Below are 15,350 nucleotides of genomic sequence, written 5' to 3' on the forward strand. Positions count from 1 at the left end.
CCACCCTCAGCACCCCCTTGTAACCCAGCCCCACTACCAGCCTGGTCCCCACGCAGCTCCGGGCTCGGCCGTTGGGGCTGCGTGTGGCAACAGCAGCTATGGCCCCTCTGCTTGCCACCCAGCGCATGAGCTCCGGGCAGGCAGCAGCAGCCAACACTGCCTGACACAGCACATGGGGGGGCCACAGCTGCTGCAGTTGCACACAGTACAATGGACAAGCCCAGAACTGGCACAGAGCCCAGGCTGGCAGCAGGGCCGGGTTACAAGCTGGTGCTGAGTGCAGGTAAAAGCGGCCCCTCACTCACCCTCTGGCCAGTGCCCCATGCTGCAGCCACTTGTGCCTGCTCAGGACAGCTCCGTGTGGGCTGCAAGCACCTGCAGCAGGGAGTGCCGGCCATGGGGCAGGCGAGGGGCCGCTTTTCCCCATGCTCAGCACCAGCTTCTTCCCTACTGGCAAGCAGGGGGTCACGGCTGTGTGCTGCCCCCTACCTGTACCACAGGGCTGGGGGGCACTGGGCGGGGAGTCAGCAGGAGCACAGGGCCCGCACTGGTGTCCCAGGGCCAGTGATGGCGGGGCCCAGAACAGAATGGCAGGAGCGCGGGGTTCCAGCTAGCAGGGGCTCTATGGAGCTGGGCCAGCTCCCCCCTCTCCCTGCTGGTGCAGTCCACAGACCCCTATGAGCCTGTGCCCCGCTTTGGGCCCCACCGGTGCTGGCCTTGGGACATGGGACCAATGTCCCAATGTCTTGGGACCAAAGACATTGGGACATTGGTCCCAAGATGGTGACCAGGGGGCGGGGCACCTGTCAAGGGGTGGGGCTACCCATGCGGCCCTCGACAGCCTGCCAAAACTGGGAAAGTGGCCCTTCGCCCAAAATAAGTGCCCGCCCCTGTTGTAGATCATCGGGTCCAGTCCACCTGCACTAGGCAGGAAAAGACAACTGGGGTCAAGTGACCCCAGCAAGGTGACTGTCCAGTCTCCTTTTGAAGATTACCAGGGTAGGTGACTGCACCACCACTGGAGGGAGTTTATTCCACAGCCTGGACACCTTGACTATGAAATAATTTTTCCTGGAATTGAGCCTGAAGCGGCTTTCTAGGAGTGTGTATTCATTGCTCCTGGTCTTCCACAGAGGTGCCCTAGTGAACAGCTGTTCACCGGGTTCTTGATGTACTCCCCTGATGTAGCGGTAAGCCGCTCTCAGCCAAGTCCCCTCTCAGCCTTCTCTTCTGTAGGCTGAAGAAGCCCAAGTCTCTCAGTCTCTCCTCATATGGCTTGTCTTGCAAGTCCCTGATCATATGGGTGGCTCTTCTCTGGACCCTCTCAAGTTTTTCTATGTCCTTGTTGAAGTGCGGTGCCCAGAACTGGATGTAGTACTCCAGCTGCGGTCTCACCAGTGTAGCGTACAGTGGGACTATCACTTCCTTAGTTTTGCATGAGATGCAACGGTTAATGCATGCCAGTGTGCTGTTTGCCCTGCTGCCCACAGCATTGTACTGCTGGCTCATGTTCATGCAATTGTTGATCACTACCCCTAGGTCTCTTTCAGCCATGGTGCAAGTCAAATTGTTGCCACCAAGCCTGTAAGTATGTTGGGGATTGTTTGTCCCCAGATGGAGCACCTTACACTTCTGAGTGTTGAACTTCATCTAGTTCTGGTTCACTCAACTCTCCAGCCTGTCCAGGTCTGCCTGTATCTGCAACCTATCTTCTGGCATGGCCACACTCCCCCATAACTTGGTGTTGTCCACAAACTTGACCAGCAAGCTTTTCACCCCCACATCCATATAATTGATAAAGATGTTGAAAAGCAATGGTCCAAGCGCAGACCCCTGAGGGACAACACTGGCCACTTCTCGCCAGGACGACACAGTTCCATTCAGGAGAACTCTCTGGGTCCTACCATGCAGCCAGTTTTCCACCCACTTAACTGTTGAGCAGTTAAGCTCACAATCTTCCAATTTTTTCCATAAGGATATCATGGGATACTAGATCAAAAGCCTTTTGGAAGCCTAGGTATATAAAGTCAACCTTCTCTCCCATGTCCAGGTGGCAAGAGACCTGTTTGTAGGAGATGAGATTGGTAAAACAAGACCTACCTGCGATGAAGCTATGCTGGCTCTCATTCAGAATCTTACCCTCAATGAGCATATCACACACAGATTCTTTAATGAGTTTTTTCCAGGATGTTCCCTGGAATGGAGGTTAGGCTGATTGACCTCTAGTTGCCCGGGTCCTCCTTCTTGAAGATGGGCACAAATTTGGCCCTCTTCCAATCCTCAGGGATCTCCCCTGTGTGCCATGATTCCTAAAAAAGTTTTGCCAGGGGTTCCACAATGACCTCAGCCAGCTCCATCAGCACTCTTGGGTGAAGTCCATCTGGTAACTTAACTTCATCTATGAATGCCATGCTGCCTAGCAAAGCTAAAGCAACTGCATGATAGCCTATTTCACTGAGCACAGTTTGCAGTGCATTGACCGTGTCCCTCAGGCATGGATTTGCAGTACGTTAACAACATTATCCATTACGTTAGTGGAAGGAGGCTTCAGTGGCTAGAAGTGGTCATCTAGGGGGTAGCAGGGATCAGGCAAAAGACAGAGCCACTTCATTTACAACAAGGCAGACTTGCTGTGCAGGGCTTTGCAGTGGGGAAGGTAATATTTAAACTGGGTCTGGGAGATGGTCACTGTCTCCATACATCTTTCTTTTCCCCCCAGTGCCTTTTCTGTAGAAGTATAGTAGACTTGTTCCACTCAGGGTCATGCCATGGAGCAGAGCATAAGAATTTGGAAGACATAAACCAACCTCCATTGCCCAGTGCCTTGTGCAGGCATTTACATCAGCAACAAGTGCATGTGAAATGCTGCCTTCCTTATGTAGTAGTGTTTTACACTCCCTTTGCAGTGATATAAATGACTATGTAAATTGTAAGGCAACAGTTAATCATCCTTTGAATTAGGACTGAAAAGGAAATCTGTTATGTCTAATAAAGTGGTATAATATGTTAACCATTTACCTCTCACCACTTGGAACCAAATGTAAGGTTGGGTCAAATGAAATACATTTCTTGGCCTCAATCTAGTGTCCAGTGAATGGTGCTACCTAACACCCCCCACTCCCAGAGAACTGTTTTCTAAAGCGGTGGTACTCTGACATAATTCTTGACCCAAAAAACTTAACAACACTTATAGAGATCATATAAAGAAGGGTAAGCCATGTGATCAAGACACACACCATTTGGGTACATGTTCTGTACATATTTATGGATATTTGCTCTGTTCTTAAATAAAGTGCACATGAGCTATACCTAGATGCATTTATCCTATTGTTACTTAGCAGGCAGCATTCATTACCAAAGCAGAGTTTGGCACAATGGTCCAATATACTTGGGAGAGACGCTGGCCCAGACCCAGCATTGCTGAGATTAAATGCATTGGTGCAGTACACTAAGGTGAAGCTTCTTAACATACTACATGATGCCCATCTCTAGCCAGCTGTTCTTAGTTCTTATCTTCAGAAACACTCAGCTAGTGGTAATCCATCTGCTTACCATGATACTTTTGGCAGCCTGTCAATGAAGAAGAAGAAATTTTGTGGGGAAGAAAGAACAGGAACTGGTAAAGATAGTGTTAATTATTTTTAATAAAGGGAAGTCCAGCACTTTCTTAACCATGAAGAGAACAACTTAATTTGGAGGTGACAATAAAGAAATAAGACTCCTTAATAAATGTGATGCAGTGTCAGTGATGGGCTTAAAATGTGGCAGTGGTATTTCAAAGTCGAAACTCAAGTCCAAACAAAACTACAACATTTGTAAAAGCAAAAGGCTTTTCTAATACACATGTAACTGCTTCCTTCCCTTCCATCTTCCAACATATGCGTTTCAGCTAACTAGACAAATGAGTTCAATTTGTACAATGTGAAGGAAAAACATCTTGTTTTAAAAGCCAACTCCTACAACTCCTCCAGACGCAAAGGCAGTCATGAGTACAGTGGAGCAGAAAGCAGCCTATGATACTAGCTCTGTATGATTCTGTTCCTGCCGTATCGGCTGAAATCTTCAGAGGGCACCTGAACACTTCTCACTGTCAGTTCTTACAGCCTGTACTTTGAAGGTTCCTCTGTCCACTCCTACCTCTTTGGTGGATGTATTCCCTCCTGTCTTCTAAAGGGAGAATTTTATGTACATGGTGTCAAGTGACCGGTTCATCCTCTTCTAATTCTGCCACCAAAGCAGAGGCTGGAACTGTTAGAGACCTGCACTTATCATGATGCATAGATACCTGTGCTTGTGGAAATTAGTAGGGTTTGGCCCCTGAAATAAAATGGTGGGGGTTTTGCTTTTTCAGTGATCTGGTTCCAAGCACATAGTGCAGACTCTGAGGGTATCTTTCCCTTCCTGATGTTTACAAACTACTTTATTGACTATCTAACCACCTTCCTGTCTTCAGGTCCATTAAATTTCAATTTGAACTTAACAGAAATATGGTATAATGCATGAGAGAGAGAAGAAACAGAGAGAAGAGAAGAAAACAGAGAAAGAGCAAGGGATACTCTATACTACCTCCATGGCACTCCCAAGACTGTCACTGAAAACCAACCCTTGCACACCTACTCCTCCCAAAGTGACACAGTGAGGATGCTCCCAAAAGGCCTCCCCTACCACCTTCAAGATCTTTATCTCTGGCAGGGATGTTCTTGGAGTACCCTACCATTTCAATTCAGAGTTTAGAGCACACAGACCAAGAGCAGGTGGGCAGCAGTCTTGAAAGCTCCCTGGAGGTAAGGCCGACACACCCAGAGACTGATTCTTTTCTCACATACTTACACCATCACCTCCAGCATAGTTCCTCAGCTTTGAAAGAAAAGAAGATCACAGTAATCAAATGTACTGAATGTGTTAGCTCCTCCCCAGATGTTCTGTTCTAACAGGTATTAATAAGAGCAGTAAGCAAACCACATAGTGCTTTGTAACTAAATCAGCACATCAATTCACTTTTTGTTGCTCATCACAAACACAACCAGTTCTGTAATAGCCCAGTGGTCCCTGTTAAGTTCACCATTTACTTACAGTAAAACCTGTGTTAACTGGTGTGAGTGGAGTAAGGGGGTGCCAGGTATCTAAAAATTCCAGTTATCTGAGGCAGGGGTTTTCAACCTTTTCGAAAACCCCAGTGGAGTGGGGTGGAGCAGGGGGGTGGCGGCCACACGCAGAGCAGCAGCAGCACAGGGTGGTGGGTGGTGGTGGCAGCCGCTGTGTGCGAGCTCGCCCCCCCACTTACCCTATTTGTGTCTGGCTGGCCAGCCAGGTAAAAATTCCAGTTAAGAGATAGTAGAATGCCGACTAACACAGCTTTTACTGTACCTCATTACAGATGACTTGTTCAATCTAACCCATCATCAACTGTGCCCTCATCTTTCTACTCTAGGTCTGTTTGACAGACATTGCAGGGCAAAAGATTTTAGGGCGAAGCATTTGACATCATGGTTTCAGTTAATAATCAAGTATCAGATATCAATTTATAGTACACCTACTACTGTTGTTGTTACTGCTTGTATGCTGTTGCCCCAGACGTGGTTGGTTCTGGACCCCACTGCAAATAGATATTATGTGAACACTGTAAGAGGGTTGCTTGTCTCTTTATTAGACAGGGTAATTAGGACCCAGTCAGGCCTGTACAACTATTATACCTAGCTTGAAAAGGGTAAGAAGTTCCTAAACAGGGCTGAGAAAGGTAAGGAAGAGGGTTTCAGGAGGAAGGTAGGCTTCTGCAGTAGATCCTGAAGCAGAGAGATTTAAGAGAGCTTCTTGGAACAGAGCTCAGGGCAGGCAGAGGAACTGCTTTGTTTGATGTTTTTACTGATGTTTATGTTGAAGAACAGAACTGTACCCGGAAAGAAACTGAGTTCTTCACTGAGATCTTCCCCCTGAGGACACAAGCCAGTTGCTCACAGTCACAATGAGTAAATGGCCCCTACTGGAGACAGCTTGTAATCCAAATGTCAGACAAAAGACAAATGGACACAGTCAGACAGGGGAGCACAAGGAAACAATGAGACAGTACTGGGCAGCTCAACAGTATGGTATCTTTACAACAATAGCTCTTCTGTTGTCAAGCTTTTTGTAGGCAGCACAGCAAAAGATGATGAAGAAGGAAGTTGAAGGAGGACAATGAGATAACCTTGTGGTCATTAAGGGGAAAGCTCCTCTCAAGCATAAGAGCATGCAGGAGGAAAGCATCCTGCATCCTCATACAAACTGAACAGGGAATAAGAGGTAGACTTTGGCAAACTCAGGAAGCTAGTTGGAGAGGCCCTTGGAGTCTAGCTACTGGACGATTGGGGGGTTCAGGAATGGTGGTGCTTCCTTATGTAGGCAATTCTCACTGCTCAAAAACAGGCCATCCCCACGTGGACAAAAAGCTGGAAAGGAGCCAAGAGACCCGTTTGGTTCAACAGGGATATTAGGGAACTATTGAAAAAGAAAAAAGTAATATATAAGCAATAGAAGAATGGTTCATAAACCAGAGAGGCGTACACTTACATTGCCAGGGTCTGCAGATACGAGGCATGGAAAGCAAAGGCAGGGATGAAAATTGAGCTGGTAACCAAAATAAAGGACAACAAAAAGTCCTTCTACAGATACATAGGGAGCAAGAAAATATTAGGCTCCACTGTGGGACCCCTACTGAATACTGAGGGGGCAGCCCACAGTTGATCTTCATGAAAAGGCAGAACTCCTAAATACATACTTCACATTGGTATTCCTGAAATCAAGCGGGGCTGTTCACCTGTCCAGAGGCCCAGGGAACGTGAGGAAGGCAACAGACTACATGAAATCAGTCCTGAACAGATGAAGGATCTCCTAGAATACTTGGATGTTTTCAAGTCTGTTGAGCCAGATGACCTGCATCCGAGAGCCCTGAAAGAACTGGCTGAGTGTATAGCAGCACCACTGGCAAAGTTGTTCAAAGAGTCATGGAACTCAGGAGTGGTCCCAGATGACTGGAATAGGGCCAATGTGGTGCCTGTCTTTAAGAAAGGGAAGAGGGGTGACACTGCAAACTACAGACTGGTGAGTCTGATTTTGGCCCTGGGAAAAAATTTTGAAAAAATTGTTAAGGAGGCCATCAATTACAAGCTGGTAACTGATGGGTATTAAGAAACAACGAGCATGGCTTTGTCAAGGGTAGATCATGCCTGACAAATCTGGTGTCCTTCTATGACCAGGTAACTAACCATGTGGACAAGGGACATGAGATTGATGTAATTTACTTAGACTTCAGTAAAGCCTTTGATTCTGTTTCCCATGAGATTCTCTCAACCAAACTGGAGGGTACTGGGCTGGACCAGTCTACAGTGAGGTGTGTGGACAACTGACTTAGAGGCCGATCCCAGAGAGTTGTAATCAATGGAATGGCATCATCTTGGACGGCCATCTCCAGTGGTGTCCCCCAGGAATCTGTGCTTGGACCTGTGTTCTTTAATATATTTATTAATGACTTGGATGAGGAGGTAGAAAGCTCAATGATTAAATTCGCAGATGATATTAAGTTGTGGAGAAACATCGGCACATTAAAGGATAGGGTAAAGATCCAGAATGACCTTGACAGACTGGTTTTATGGGCAGAACTTGAATCAGATGAGGAATCAGATGAGGTTTATTTTAACAGGGATAAGTGCAGGGTTCTTCATTTGGGTAGGAAGAACCTTCACCATAAATACACAATGAGTGGCGGTCCACTGGCTGGCACAGCATCTGAATGAGACCTGGGGGGTCATAATCGACCAGAAGATGAACATGAGTCAATAGTGCGATGAGGTTGCCACAAGGGGAAACAGAACTGTGGCGTGCATCAGCCGATGTGTTGCCAACAGATCCAGGGAGGTGCTCCTCCCTCTCTATTCGATGTTGGTGAGGCCACAGCTGGAGTACTGTGTCTAGTTCTGGGCACCACACTTCAAGGAGGATGTGGATAAGCTCGAGAGGGTACAAAGAAAGGCCACCTGTATGATTAGGGACATGGAGGATAGGCCCTATGAAGAAAGACTCTGTGAACTGGGCCTGTTTAGTCTGAATAAATGAAGGCTGAGAGGTGACTTGATAGCCGCCTACATCAGGGGTGAGCATCAAGATACAGGGGAGCAACTCTTCAGGAAGGCACCTCAAGGGAGGATGAGGATCAGTGGGCACAAGCTAATAGAGGGTAAATTTAGGGTGGACATAAGAAAAAACTTTTTCTCTGTAAGGGTCACCAGAATCTGTAATACACTCTCAGCAGAGGTGGTGAGGTTGCCATCCCTGGAGGTGTTCAAGATGAGGCTGGACAAGCACCTTGTTGAGCTTGTCTGAGCCCAATAACTTCCTGCCTATGGCAAGGGACAGGAATTGATGATCTTGCAGGTCCCTTCCGGTCCTTCAAGTCTATGATTCTAAGTGGATATAGGAGGCTGGTATCATTGGCTGGTAGGAGATGGGAGCTACATTTTGCTGGTATATGGAATAGACTAAGACTTGAAATAGGAGAGAAAAAAAACCCTTACGTTTCATTCTATTAGAAAAGTTGAGTTGGTAGAGAGGTTCAGAGAGAGGAATGACATGGTCAAAGTGATGGGCTACTAGGATTATGTTTGGTGTACTGTTTTGAATGGCTGTGAATAAGGCAAGATGGCCTTTGTCAAGGCCAGAGGACAATATGTTGCAGTAACTGAGGCTGGAAACAGACGTTGCCTTTGTGCCACCGTAAAAATGTTAAAGGAGGTCCAAAAGCCAAAAAACAGATGTCCATGCCCCTTCTTGCACCACAAATGCCCAAAATGTGTCACCATGGCATAGGGAGTAGCAAGCTGTCCTGAAATTTAGCAGTGGACAACTGTTTGCTTTATGGTAAAGGATTGGGTCCCTGAACCCCTGAGAGCACTGGCATGGGTTACCTTGTTTCATAGTTTCATAGTTTCACAGTAGCTAGGTTCAGGAGGGACCTGAACAGATCATCTAGCCTGACCCCCTGCCACAGGCAGGAATGAATGCTGGGTTCACAAGACCCCAGACAGGTGATCATCCAACCTCCTCTTGAATTTGCCCAAGGTAGGGGCGAGGACCACTTCCCTGGGAAGTTGGTTCCAGATTTTGGTCACCCTAACTATAAAATCTTGCCTTCTGATCTCTAACCTAAACCTATTCTCCATCAGCTTATTACCATTGTTCCTTGTCACCCCAGGTGGTGCTGGGGAGAAAAGGGCTCTTCCTATTTGCTGTTGATCCCCCTTGATGAGCTTGTAGGCAGCCACCAGGTCTCCCCTCAGCCTCCTCTTGCTGAGGCTGAACAGGTTCAGGTCCCTCAGTCTCTCCTCATAGGACCTGTCCTGCTGTCCTCTCACCAACTGGGTGGCCCTCCTCTGAACCCTCTCCAGGCTGGCCACATCCCTTTTGAAGTGCAGCGCCCAGTACTGGATGCAGTACTCCAAGTGCGGCCTGACCAAAGTCGCATAGAGGGGGAGTATCACCTCTCTGGACCGGCTTGAGATGCACCTTTGGATGCATGACAAGGTATGGCTGGCCTTGCTGGCTGCAGTCTGGCATTGGCGGCTCATGTTCGTCTTGGAGTCAATAATGACTCCAAGATCCCTTTCTGCCTCTGTGCTTTCAAGAGGGGAACTCCCCAGCCTGCCACATCTTAGTGTCATCAGCAAACTTGGACAGCGCCCTTTCCACCCCCTCGTCCAAGTCGATGATGAAGATGTTAAACAGTGCGGGCCCGAGGACCGAGCCCTGGGGTACCCCACTGCTCACATCTCGCCAGGTTGAGTACAACCCGTCCACCACTACTCTCTGGGTGCGCCCCATCAGCCAATTTTTTACCCATCCAACTGTGTAGGCATCAATGCCGCTGTCGCTTAATTTATTGATGAGGATGGGGTGAGAGACAGTGTCAAAGGCCTTCTTAAAGTCTAGAAAGTCTATGTCCACAGTGACACCGTCATCCACGGATTTAGTTACTTGGTCATAAAAGGCAATCAGGTCGGTCTGGCAGGACATGCCTTTGATGAACCCATGCTGATTGCCCCTGAGCATGATCTCCCCTGCCCTCTTCTCTTGTTTTCAAAGAAATCATAGAATCAGAAAATTAGTGTTGGAAGGGACCTCAGGAGGTCATCTAGTCCAACCCCCTGCCCCAAGTGGGACCAATCCCAATTAGATCATCCCAGCCAAGGCTTTGTCTAGCTAGGTCTTAAAAACCTCCAAGGATGGAGTATCCACAACCTCTCTCAGTAGCCTGTTCTAGTGTTTTGCTACCCTCCTAGTGAAAAAAATTCTTCTTAATATCCAAGCTAAACTTCCCCTACTGCAACTTGAGACCATTGTTCCTTGTTCTGTCATCTGTCACCACTGAGAGCAGTCTGGCTCCATCCTCTTTTGAACCCCCCCCCGCCCCTTTCTGGTAGTTGAAGGCTGCTATTAAATCCCCTCTCAGTCTTCTCTTCTGCAGACTAAATAAGCCCAGTTCCCTCAGCGTCTCCTCAGAAGTCATGTGCCCCAACCACAAATCATTTTGTTGCCCTCTGCTGGACTCTCTCCAATTTGTCCACATCCTTTCTGTAGTGGGAGGCCCAAAACTGAACATAGTACTCTACACGTGGCCTTGCCAGTGCTGAATAGAGGGAAAGAATCACCTCCCTTGATCTGGTGGCAACACTCCTACCACTACAGCCCAGGATGCTGCCCAGATTCCTTTTGACCCATCCTCCAATTTGTCTAGGTCACTGTAAATCTTAGCCCTACCCTCCATCATATTTACTACTTCATGTCATGTGCAAACTTGCTGAGAGTGCACTCTAGGCCATCTTCCAGGTCATTGATGAAGATATTGAAAAAAACTGGCCCCAGGACCATCTGCTGGGGCACTCCACTTGATACCGGCTGCCAACTAGACATCAAGCCATTGATTGCTACCCTCTGAGCCTGATGCTCCAGCCAGTTTTCTATCCACCTTACAGCCCATTCATCCAGCCTGTACTTCCTTAGCTTTCCTGCAAGAATGTTGTGGGAGACTGTATCAAAGGCCTTGCTAAAATCAAGGTACACCACATCCACCAGTCTCCCTGCATTCACAGAGCCAGTTATCTCACCATAGAAGGTTGGCTGAGTATGATTTGCCCCTGGTGAATTCATGCTGACTGTTCCTAATTACCTTCTTCTCCTCCGAGTGTTTAGAAATGGATTCCTGGAAGATCTGCTTCCTGATTTTTCCAGGGACTAAGGTGAAGCTGACCGGTCTGCTGTTTCCTGGATCCTCCTTTTTCTGTTTCTTAAATATGGGCACCATGTTTGCCTTTTTCCAATCACTTGAGACCTCTCCCAATCGCCGTGAGTTTTCAAAGATGATGGCCAAAAACTTCCTGGATTGCCTGCTCGTTGCTGCATTGTCCTCCCAGCAGATGTCAGAATGATTGAAGTCCCCCATAAGGACCAGGGTCTGTGATCAGAAAACTTCCACTAGCTGTTTGAAGAAAGCCTCATCCACCGCTTCCTCCTGCTTTGGTGATTTATAGCAGACCCGCACCATGACATCACCCTTGCTGCTCTCTCCTCTGACCAGAAGTAAGAAACTTCCTCCCCTTCTCCCCTGCTTGTCCTTCCTGAACATTTTATACCCATCCATGACAGTGCTTCAGTCATGTGAGCTCCCACCAAGTCTTTGTTATTCCAGTATTGTGATAGTAGCATGATTGTGCAAGGACTTCCAATTCTTTCTGCTCATTTCCCAGGCTCTGTACTTTCGTGTACAGGCACCTGAAGTAACTAATTGATTGCCCTGATTTCTCAGGAAGTATGAGAGCACTTCCTCTGTTGCCCCTTCCTGCTTGCTCTTCCTCCAGGTCACCCACTTCCCCACTTAACTCAGTGCTTTGGTCTCCTTCCCCTGGTGAACCAGTTTTAAATCCCTCCTCACTAGGTTAGCAACCCTGTCTGCGAAGATGCTCTTCCTTCTCTTCGTCAGGTGGATTCCATCTCTTCCCAGCAATCCTTCTTCTTCGAAGAACAGACCATGGTTGAGGAAGCCAAATCTCTGCTGGTGACAACACCTGTGCAGCCAGGCATTCATCTGCAGGAAGTACCTGCTCCTGCAGGAGATGGAGGGATCCATCTGGCGACCTGACCTGTTGTCTTGGGAAGTCTACTGCTTGCCCGGAGCCCGGATCCAAGATGCCATGGAGGGATTACTGAGACTCATCCAGCCCTCTAACTACTACCCCATGCTGCTCACCCATGTGGGCACCAATGATACTGCCAGAGGAGACCCTGAGCAGATCAAAAGTGACTACAGGGTGCTGGGTGCAAAGGTGTAGAAGACAGGGGCTCAGGTGGTTCTCTTTGATCCTTCCAGTCACGGGAAAGAGCCCAGGCACCTGCCTGGGCCCTGCCCAGCATGCTTCTGCAAGCTGGGAAACCCAAAGCATTCCCACTTGCAGAGATGCCCGCTCATGGAACTTGACTTGAGGCATGTCACTGCCAGTGAGGACACACAGGGTGCCATGTTTGCAGATGCACGCACCAAGAGTTGTCCCACAGGAGCAGGCCCCAGGCACTTCTAGGAGAAGCAAGGGTCCAGCAATGGGCAATGTCTGTTTTGCTCAGTCAAGCAGATCAGGACACATCCTGGCACAGCACATCTTCTTCATTTGGCAATGTCTGTTTATAGCCTCAGATGTGAGATGAAGTCTTAACGGTAGGCATGGAGAGGAGAGGCTGCGCTTTGAAGCGTTATGCAGAAAAAAATCGGCAAGATTTAGACACAACCTAGATTATGTGAGGATTTAAAGCAGCAATTCTTAACCAGGGTGCTGTGAGAACTTTTAAGGATGTTGCAGAATAATAACACTATTAGGTGTGTAAACACCTACATGTGATTCACAAGATAACCCCACAGATTACAAATAGTATCAACTACATTCTGACTTGTCATCTTTCTAAGTTCTTTGCAACAGAAGAATTACTTTATTCTTTTCCAATATTTAAGAAACAAATTCAAGCTAAGATCTCGCATTTTCCAAGGGGTGTTTTGAGTCTAATGATGAGTGACTTGAGTCCAAAAAATGTTAGGAACCACTAATCTAGAAGAAGAAGAAGATCCAGTTGAAGGCGAGGTCCAGTAACTGCAGGCCTGAGGGAAGTTGATGTTGTCCACTGTGCCTTGGTAAATTCTGAAGAAAGCTAAACATCTATTTAACAAAAGAAGCTAGTGAAACTGAAGAAAATGAAGGAACAGCAGGTCTGATGAGTCAAACTGGTCTTTTAAGGTTTCTTGTGCTCAGAGATCTGTCACTCTTATTGGCACATCTAACAGAGATGAATATTTCCTTGCTGAGAGTGGAGTCATATGTTGATTTGGATAATAAATTGCCAGTCTTTCCGTGAAATTCCTCAGACATTAAATCTGATATCAATTTCCTCTTCTCACCATAAATCCTGCTTTTTTGACAGCCATGGTTAATCATTCTTACCTTTGATGCAATCTAGTGTGACATGCAGCCGCACCTCAGGAACATGAAGGGATAATGAGATTTGCTCCATAGTACTGGCTCTCCCTTGGGGCTTCCTTATTACTTACATGTAGTAAGACGTAAGTCAAGCTGTGGCAGTTTTACGTCTATGCAGATGTGTCCCATATATTTTGACAGATCTATCTTTTAACTCAAAAGCCATTATCTACTGCATACAGTAGCCATAGTTTATGGATACCTTTACCATTTAGAAGCTATTGTACCTCTTTTATTAAATCTGGTCATTTTACGTCTAAATAACTATGTGGAAATATTTATAATCTTTCCAGTATAGAGTGTAGAAAGGATAATGACTCAATCATCATAATAAGTTATATTTTCTTAGCCTCTGAACAAAATATCAGGGTGCGATTCCTACAGAGATGACAAAAATCCCCATTGTTTGTCTGTACCTCCATTTGGAATTCTTAGTAGGGGAAGTCCTATAGCTACAAAGAAAAGTAATTATTGACCCAATGTTGATCTTATACAATTGTATAATACAGGTGGCTTAACAAATGTTCATGGGAGCTGTGGTTTTACAGCTGAACTGAAAATCGGGCCATTTATTTGGATATCTAAATAGTTTTGGGTGTTTAGCTATAAGCAAACGACTTGAATATATTGCCCTGTATTATTTTTTAATATAGACTTAGCTATATTATTTTCTGTTATACTTTAGTCAATGCTCCTCCTTTAGTTAAAACAATATCAAAACTTCTTGCTTGTATTTTCAATATATTCTTCCCAGCTTGGCCTGGAGCAGCTACAGTATATTTCAATAGCTTGGGGTGTTCTTTGCTCCCTACAGACTCCTCTGGAGCTCTTTTTCATAAAAGTATAGAACCATAGAAAAGTAAAAGCTGAAGGGACCTTCAAGGACACCTAGTCCAACCCCTTCCCCCCAGAAGCAGGATTATTTCTATCCAAACTATCCTATGCAAATCCATTTTTTTTTGTCTAACCTATTAGTAAAACAACCCAATCAACCCTGTTATAACCACAAGACACAGTACAGAAAAGACAGGCAGACAACAGTGGCAAATGTCTTGCTGCTGAAGGGTTGTTAAAATACACTCAAGAGATCCAAGGAAGAGGGTCACAATCCTCACTACAGAGGAAGGCAAAAACCCCCAAGTCCAAACCAATCTGACCATAGGGTAAAATTCCTTCCTGACCCCTTTCTTTCAAGCTGGACCAGCACTCCAGGCACTATTTTGTTTAACAAAAAGTTCCTGTTAAATCCTTTTAAAAATACTCGCTATATTGAACAAAAATCTCTATCAAGGGCTGGTGGGAACCTTGGCCAGGAATGCTGTGCTAAAGTGAAATCCAGCCTTGTCAAGTCACGCACTTTTGTTTTGGAAGCGTTGTTAACTTTCCTGCCTCCCAGAACATCGTGTGAAAGGCCACAGTTTACAACTACATTAATTTGTAATTTGCAAATAAAAACTTCTCAATGATTAAAAATAGGGCATATAATTATCGTACGCATTATGATCATGTAGGGGCCCAACATATTCATAAAACCAATGGATCTGTATTCTTTTAATGTGGAGATTTCTCTGCATTGAGATATTCAACTTATTTTAAATACACTATCCAAGTAGATTTGCAGCACATACAATGGCAAACACAGTTCCAACAAGCTGCAGATATGAAGTGCCTCAAGATCACTTTTCTTCACAGACACATTTGAAAAATCCCACCCCTTGGATCTCTGTGGAAAATCATGTCTTATACAGTTTATTTTTTTCTGTGACTGAAAATCAGAAGCTGTTTCTATCTGTGAGTGACATTTAG

The sequence above is a fragment of the Alligator sinensis genome, unplaced genomic scaffold, assembly GCF_000455745.1.
Source record: "Alligator sinensis unplaced genomic scaffold, ASM45574v1 scaffold397_1, whole genome shotgun sequence".
Lineage (NCBI taxonomy): Eukaryota > Metazoa > Chordata > Crocodylia > Alligatoridae > Alligator > Alligator sinensis.